Here is a 7,995-nt window from a genome sequence, read left to right as displayed (position 1 = left end):
GCGAGTAAGCCGGCCGCTCTCGAATCAAATCGACATCGCTCTCTTTTTTTCGAATGGCGGAAAAGTAATTGAAAATGAGCGACTCTTATGGATAGGTAATCTGATACGACCACTTTGCCAACTTCAAGGATTCTCGACGTTACCCAACTACATGCATCTCATTGTCTTACGCATCAAGGCCGCAGAATACTTATGAGTGCACTCGCAATAACATATCTGCTATCTACTTAATTGGTAAATGCTCTCAAAATGCACGTATAATTTACCCGTCCCACTTGACGGAGAGTAATTACGATGCTTTCAGAGCCCATCACTTGACCAATTCTCTTACGAAAATGCACAGGTTGAGATGACAGCCACAAATTAGTATCCAGCGACCGAACTTATATGCTTTAATACGTCTTATTGAGACATGGTGACGCAAGGCTACAGATTTCGGGTGAGCTTGAGCAGTAATGGGTGCGATTTCGTTACCACAATAGTTGCAGCTACAACTGTTATATCGAAAGGATTATACCATCTAACTATACTGCCATGCTATTGTTAAATTGGTTGACTCCGTGAAACAACTTATACATGCAAATCCAATTCTTGTTGTGGCATATGCGAAGAATCATTGTCGCTGCTGAGTTGTTATCAGAGATGGTCAATAACGAAGTACTTTCACTTTTTCGGAGCACTGACGTAAGGGTTTCGATATCTATGTGATCATTTTATATCATGCAGATATTCTTTATTATTATGATTCCTGATCTGCGGACTTGCAGCACACTTTCGTTCGCAAGACACCGCTATGTTACATAGTTACAACGGTCACTCGCATCTTTCGTGATAGACGCATAGAAAGCCCAGGAATGCCGACAAATACATACGCAAACAGAATAGCATTCTATAATTAAATGACTTATTGACTCTCTGGTGCCGCAGTAGATTTAAAATTAGCATTGTGGGCTGTGAGTAGCTCGTTATTTGGTTACCGATGTTCAAATCGGAATAAGTACATCCGCCTTTTGTTTTTATCCTAAATCTTTTGATCCTTTGCTAGGTGGAAATGTTATGTTGTATGTCTCCACGCGGTTTCGATAATCCTTTAGTCAACCCGAATTATTATTATTCTCGTTTAATGCGATATCGGTTGATCGCTAACGTAACCGACCAAATCGATATTTGATTTAGATTCGAAGATCAATGTTGAACTGACCTCGCGCTGCAGTTATACTGCAGAAACAGCATTCGAAAAGTTTGAATGAGTTTAACCGAAATGCGATGTGTGTTCAACCGGAATAGAACGTATGCGCCTAAGGTCTGGAACAATATTTATCTCCCTATAGGCACGTACTCTATTCCGAAGTCTGAGATTTACACAAGGATGTTGTTACAAGGAGCGCACAAGAAATTGTTTGTCATTTCAAAAGCACGCGATTGATGTAGTTGGCGTGGCTACAAAGGAAATGTAACAATACTGTAGCATCGAAATCATGTATCGCCAATGTTAGTTTTATTCCACAGTTACGGAAACTGCCATGTGATTTCTGCACGCCGCATATCTCATATTTTCAACAATGGCATAACGTTGTGTGTATCTAGCAATATATTTTTTCTTTAAATCAGTTTACCGTTTACCTTAACTTCGGTGGAATGTCTTTGAAAAATGACACTAAATTAATATCTTTATTTGAGTACCGATAGGATGCGCAGAATTCGTCTCGAGCGAGCTGAAAGATGACATATACTTGGATTTGCAGCTGATAATACAATATGAATACAAACGGACCCTTGATCCAATCACGTGTACACCCTTTCTGTTGCCGAGTCGATATTAAATTTCAGCACTGAATATATATATACATACACATCCTTCCGAAATTTCCTTCATATATATATATGTAACATGCGATGGAGATTAATGAAAATAAATAAAACTTATCGATTTCTCTGTAAGCGTCGACAGCTGCGAGACTTTCATCCGAAGTATATTTTTCCAACTTATCAAAAGTTATGAATATTCTGGATTTGTAAGAGAGGATCCCACCAACTGTACCTGTCACTCTATTTTATTTGCTTCTCCACAGGGTATTACACCGTCCAAATGATGACGCACCGGCGCTGGGAAAATCGTTTTCTTGTCGCTTCCGGTACTCTAATCTGCATTTTCAACCACTAACTGTCGTGTAGCCAAAACAATTAAGGCAACGTGGACTACTGCGTGACTAGCCAATGAACTAAATCTGTAGGCATATTATGACGTCGCTTGGGAACAGTCAGACATAGTGGGACTATCAACCCACTACATACCATTTCGTTATGCCCACAGATGAGCCCGAGAGTAATTTCAATCAGCTGCGTGCATAGTTCCAATTTTTCAATGTATTCTAAGAAGACTCACACCTGTTCATTTATTTAGCCGGTTGTCAAAACTTGGTTTTCACCAGAGGTGGTCAAAGTAGTCAAGTAGGAGTAGCGACGAAAAAATCTACTCAAGTACGAGTAGAAGTACTTCTTTCATAAGCAACCTAAAACTATACTTGAAGTAGAAGTAGAATTGACTGACTTTAAATATACTCAAGTAAGTAAGTAGTTGTGAAAACGGTCGTAATTCGTTGGCATGGAAGGTATCAATTTTTGACAGAATAAGAAGTCGTCCATGTCATTGGATGTAAATGTTAGTATTGATATGGAAATGCGATACTAATCCTTTGTTTACTCGAACACCCCGTTTTAGAGAACATCATGGCAGGGCGCCCGCCCCCATATTATAAGGCCCCTAGCTCAGTCGAACAGAAATATGGAGAAGTTGTGTCGGATACGGCTTTAACACTTTGCGTGATTAGTATGCGTTAATTAAAAATATACTTCCACACAGTGGTGGCTTTTGGGGTGGGCGAGGTGGGCGGTCGCCCGGGCCCCCCCTGGTCGAAGGGGCCCCCCTCTTTGGTTCATGCGTTTTTTTTTCAGGGATTATAGCGAATAAACATGGAAATCCGTGTCCCAAGCAAGAATATGATTCCGTACAGATGTGTCAATCATCATCAAATCTCTGCATTTGTTAGAAAAGTCCCGTATCCCTATAATCAGCACGTCTCTGCATGCGGTAGAATTACTTAGTTTTGATGTAGTCTATCCTTGCACACATGCAATAATAGATATGGCCGAATCCAGCATCTGGCCAAACCTTGAGGCGGTGAAAGATAGCTAATTATAACATATGCGGAAGGTGTGTCTGGGGGGCTCCGCCCCCCAGAAGTTACGGTTAGATACTTATAGGGGCCCCCCGGTAAGTCTCGCCCGCCCCCCCCCCCCCCCCCCGTTCATAGGGCCACCACTGCTTCCACATGTATGTTCTCCAGACAAAAAAAATGAAACTGTAATTAGAGCTCAACGTATAATACTCGTAATTGAAAGTAAAATACAAATGCTACTTATAAAAAGCGGAAAATATATTTCATGTCTTTTGTCCAGAAAGTTTCAATGGTAGTCTGCTAAAACAGGTTTAACGTTAAAAAAAAGTCAAAGTCCACTTTTCCAGATTAGGACAAACGTTATGGGGGGCCATACCTACTGTGATGAAATATTTGATATAGGCGACAATGCGGTGTGAACGGAACCACGCAACCGGTATCTAAATTATATTTAGTGATACTTTCTTTAAAACATATCTGTCACTCCATATATACTGTGCGCGAAGCGCAACGGAAGTTCTGGGTATTACATGACTTTTATGAAAATTAGGTTGGTACTACGTGAAAACAGCCTCGAAATTCCATAGGCTATCTCAGGCTATCCTAAACTACTTCTACTTGACAAACTGAAAATAGCGAAAAGTAAGTAAGTAGTTTTCAAAATATTACGAAGAAGCAAATAGGGTTGCATAACAAACGGTGTTTTAAAACACTTTGTTTAAAACTTATTTTAGACAGTGTTTTAAACAAATGCCCTAAAAAACAATATTTTTTTTAAACGTTGTCTAATTATGCTATGAATGATGAACCATATAGTATGAGTCTAAGGACAATTTACAACCAATATAGTCGACGTATACGATGGGGGGTGACTGGTGCCCTCTAAATCATCGTCGGTTCAACAGTTATAGCATGTAGATATAGATCATTGGTACGGAATGAGTGTTCTGCTGATTAGAGGTCGACCAATTATTATCGAGGCCGATATTTGAAACTTTCCCAGTTATCGATAAATCGATTTTATCATTGAAGACCGATATCGCGGACGAAATTTTCCATCAAAGAAAAAATTCAAAAATATTGGAAATTCAATGCTACGTGTTCTCGATCTCAAGAAATCGACGATGCAAAGGGCGATACGTGAAAGATTTACGCTGCAAGACAAGTTTAACTGCTGGGAGATTATGCATAAAAACTGTGCTTTCTGCATTACAATCTACCTCAGCTGGACGATGTAGTCCTAGAATATATTTTGGTCTGTTTTTGACAGTGGTCGGAAGCCCTTTTCGTCGAAGGAGCCATATTTACCCCATATTTTCAATTGTCAATGTCAATTTACTGTGACGTCACAGGTAAAGATTCGAGACTCCATGGCTAAAAGATAAACAAAACGAAAAGCACACTAAAATACATGTTTTAAACAAGGGCCCTGTTTAAAACCTGTTTGTTTTAAATTGATTTTTGTTGTAAATGTAACCCTAGTCCCAAACCAGGGTTCTTGGTAGGGATAAATCGGGAAGGACGCATGCACAAAATATGAACGTGTTTCGCTGTGGAAACCCCTACACGTGGAGAGCCGACTGAGAATGGGGAAGTCCCGGAGTTTCACTACACTGCGTTACTATTGCTGAATGATAATCCACCTTAAATTCCCGGTCGATGAGATGAGACGACAGAGATCTGATAGAGTCGCTTCGTAGTTTCTATGTCATGGTATTCGACATCTATAGTTATAATATCTAGGGCTTATCTGTTTTTTCTGCTATCCATTAATACCGATTACCGATTTGTAGTTCGACTTCCATTTCACTCTTCGGTGAAAAAAGACATCGCCTAACCAGATCGTCAGAGGAGACTAGATATACCTGTACCTCTACAGAGCACACATAGGCATGGATCGCATAGTCGACATCGCACTCTAATTCGTAATTGATGTTGTAGCGCTGGACTTGATAGCTAGAATACAACAATAAAAAACCTGCAGTTTAATTTCTTTTGAGGTAGTCCAGTGGTTCCCAAAGTGGGAGATTTTGAGATGCGTAGGCAAGAAACTGCTGAAGTATGACACATGCAAAACTACTTGAGTAAGTAGATACCACCTATTTGAATGCTACGGAAAAGTAGAACGGTAAGGTTACTGGTGACCACTAGTTTTTACGGGACGATAAAGATATTTTGAGCTTGATAAGGGGCGAATAGCCCCTGGCGATGAATCAATGAAATTTGGGAACCACAGATGTAGCCTATTGTGTAGCGACCCCTGTCGATTATATTGTTGCGAAACAGAAATCATGATGATATCAAAGTTAGTTTCTATTATTTCGTCCGCTCAAGATTCACGATGCCACTTATAAGTCACGGGGTGACGTGATGAGTAGGCATCTACATAGGAGGATATTAAAAAGACGAAGTTCAGTGTATCAAATCTAACATCCTCCTCGGACGATCAGTTACCAGTACTGCATTAATATCGAATGTTGGATCAATATTAATCGTATCAATAATCGTCAGATTATATTCTCATCAGAACTAGACACATAGGCCTACAATGTAGCCTACAATGCGACAAGACACAATTCGATGTAATGGACAGATATAGGAGGATGCCGAACGACCAGTTGCGGTTGCAGTTGCGGTCTCTTAAACTGGTATTCTCATTGGCCTATTGTAGGCACCCAATGCCAAAGTTCTTTTTTCGATGTTAGCTGTTTCTTGCTCTTTCCATTCATTGTAAGTGCGCTCTTTCATCGGATCTTTTTCTTGACTTTTTTGTCGCCGTAAGAACAGCGACGCGGGGAAGAGGATCCCAGACTAACCACCGACGCGGAATCTTCATTGTATTCGCAGGGGCGGTAAGCACAGATCGAGTACCTTAGTGATTCCATTCTGTGTCGAGTAGCAGGGTTGTAACCAAGTCACAAGGCACCGAGTCACAAGTCAATCTCACTTTTATAGTTTTGACTCGAGTCAAGTCGAGTCATTTTCAATTCACCACCGAGTCAAGTCCGAGTTCAAGTCAGCGAAAAGAGGGTCGAGTCCGAGTCACAGTCTTATGACTCGAGTCGAGTCCAAGTCATTGTGTTGACTGCTCAGTTTCTTGTAAAAGTCATGTTAAAATCCCACTTTTGTAACTCTATTTGGCGGTATCGAATGGTTTGATGTTATAATATACGAATTTTCCTCACTTTCAGCAGTTTCTGGTCGCATTTTCAAGTACCAGTACCAACAGACGAAATCCCAATAGTGTGTTGGCTTTGGAATTACAATGAACTGTCGGTTTTGGCCGTCTGAGTCTCGAGTCAATGACTTGGCTCGAGTCATGCGCAATGACTCGAGTCCAAGTCGAGTCAATACACAGATTGACTCGAGTCGAGTCATTTCCATATTTCGAGTCCTGACTAGAGTCATTACAACCCTGTCGAGTAGTAGGATTCGATTCGACTCGATTATTCGAGTAGGCCGCTATCACATATCACTCCTTATAAGTTATAACGACACAGCATTACATCGCATTATGTCTTGTATATCGCATTGTACATTGTGTGTGTGTGTATTGGGCAGTTGAAAATATAATCCGACGATTATTTATTATTATTGGTTATGATTATACTCGAGTAGGGAGATTTTTTGACATGTCAAAATAAGTCAAAATTTTCGTCAAGATTATAGCGATAGGTCAAAAAATCGTCAACATTCTTTACAAAGTCTGTGTAGCCTACTGTAGCTTCTAGCCTACTTCGCAGAAATACCGTTGCAGAATTTAGCGTAAAAGTTTTGATTTTTTAGGTAAAATCTTCCGTTTTTTAGGTAAAAAAATCACCCGCAGTCATATTATTTTTTGTTGGTTTCGTTGCGCACTTGCTCTACCTAGCGGCGACTATATTTTGGCAGCGATGTTTTATCCCTGAGAAATGTTTATTTCATCACATATCCATTACGGTATTTTATCGTAATGAAGTCATTTCGATTAGAAAATTTCAGGAATTGTTCGAAATTGCTTCTATCTAGTCGTGACCGTTGTAGATCCGCTATATTTTACATGGTATGTTCTGAAATTCCTTGCATGTGTACCACGTGTGTTGACAATTTGTTGACATTCTGATTTCTGATATGGCAGAACCCTGGAGTACTGGAGTGCGGTTATCATTATCATTCGAATGTGTATTGCTTCTTCGGTGGTTTCCTATTCCTCAATGCATTGCGAGTGTCATGACAAGTTTATCGGGTTTTGTAGTGTCCCATCGTGTCCCTACACTCAATTAGTTGTTTAAAAGAACTGACAGATCACCAGGGACTTGCGAGGAGTTGCTAGAAAACATAATTACGACTTTGAGTCGCTGTTGCAAGTTTTATAATAGGTAGGCTTACCATATTTTGGAAATCTAAAAGGGGGACACTTTTTCAGAAATTTACGACTTGCAAAACCGGAGAAGAATTCTCAAAAACCGGTGAATTTTTCCCACTTTGTGAACAGTAAAAAGGTTATCTTAATACCGTTTTTCTCTCCACATTGCCAGGTGGATGACTAAAAAAAAAAAAAAAGGTCATCTTTTCGCTCAGAGCTAAAATCACCGTTTTTCTTCGCTCCGAAATAACCGCCGGAGCGTCACTTCGTTGATAGTTTGCGGCATATCACTCGCAATTTGCTCTAAATCTGACCTGAATTTTCAAAAAAGAGGACGTATGGTAAGCCTATACCTTACGGCCTTAAAAAGCGGGACGTTTGGCTGACTGGTCGGGACGCCGGGACAAGACGTTAAAAAGCGGAACTGTCCCGCCTAAAACGGGACGTATGGTAAGCCTAATAATAGGTCTA

This window comes from Botryllus schlosseri, chromosome 5 (genome assembly GCF_051294905.1).
Source record: "Botryllus schlosseri isolate E-star chromosome 5, Bs_hap1, whole genome shotgun sequence".
Lineage (NCBI taxonomy): Eukaryota > Metazoa > Chordata > Ascidiacea > Stolidobranchia > Styelidae > Botryllus > Botryllus schlosseri.
Note: the sequence above shows the minus strand (reverse complement) of the source record.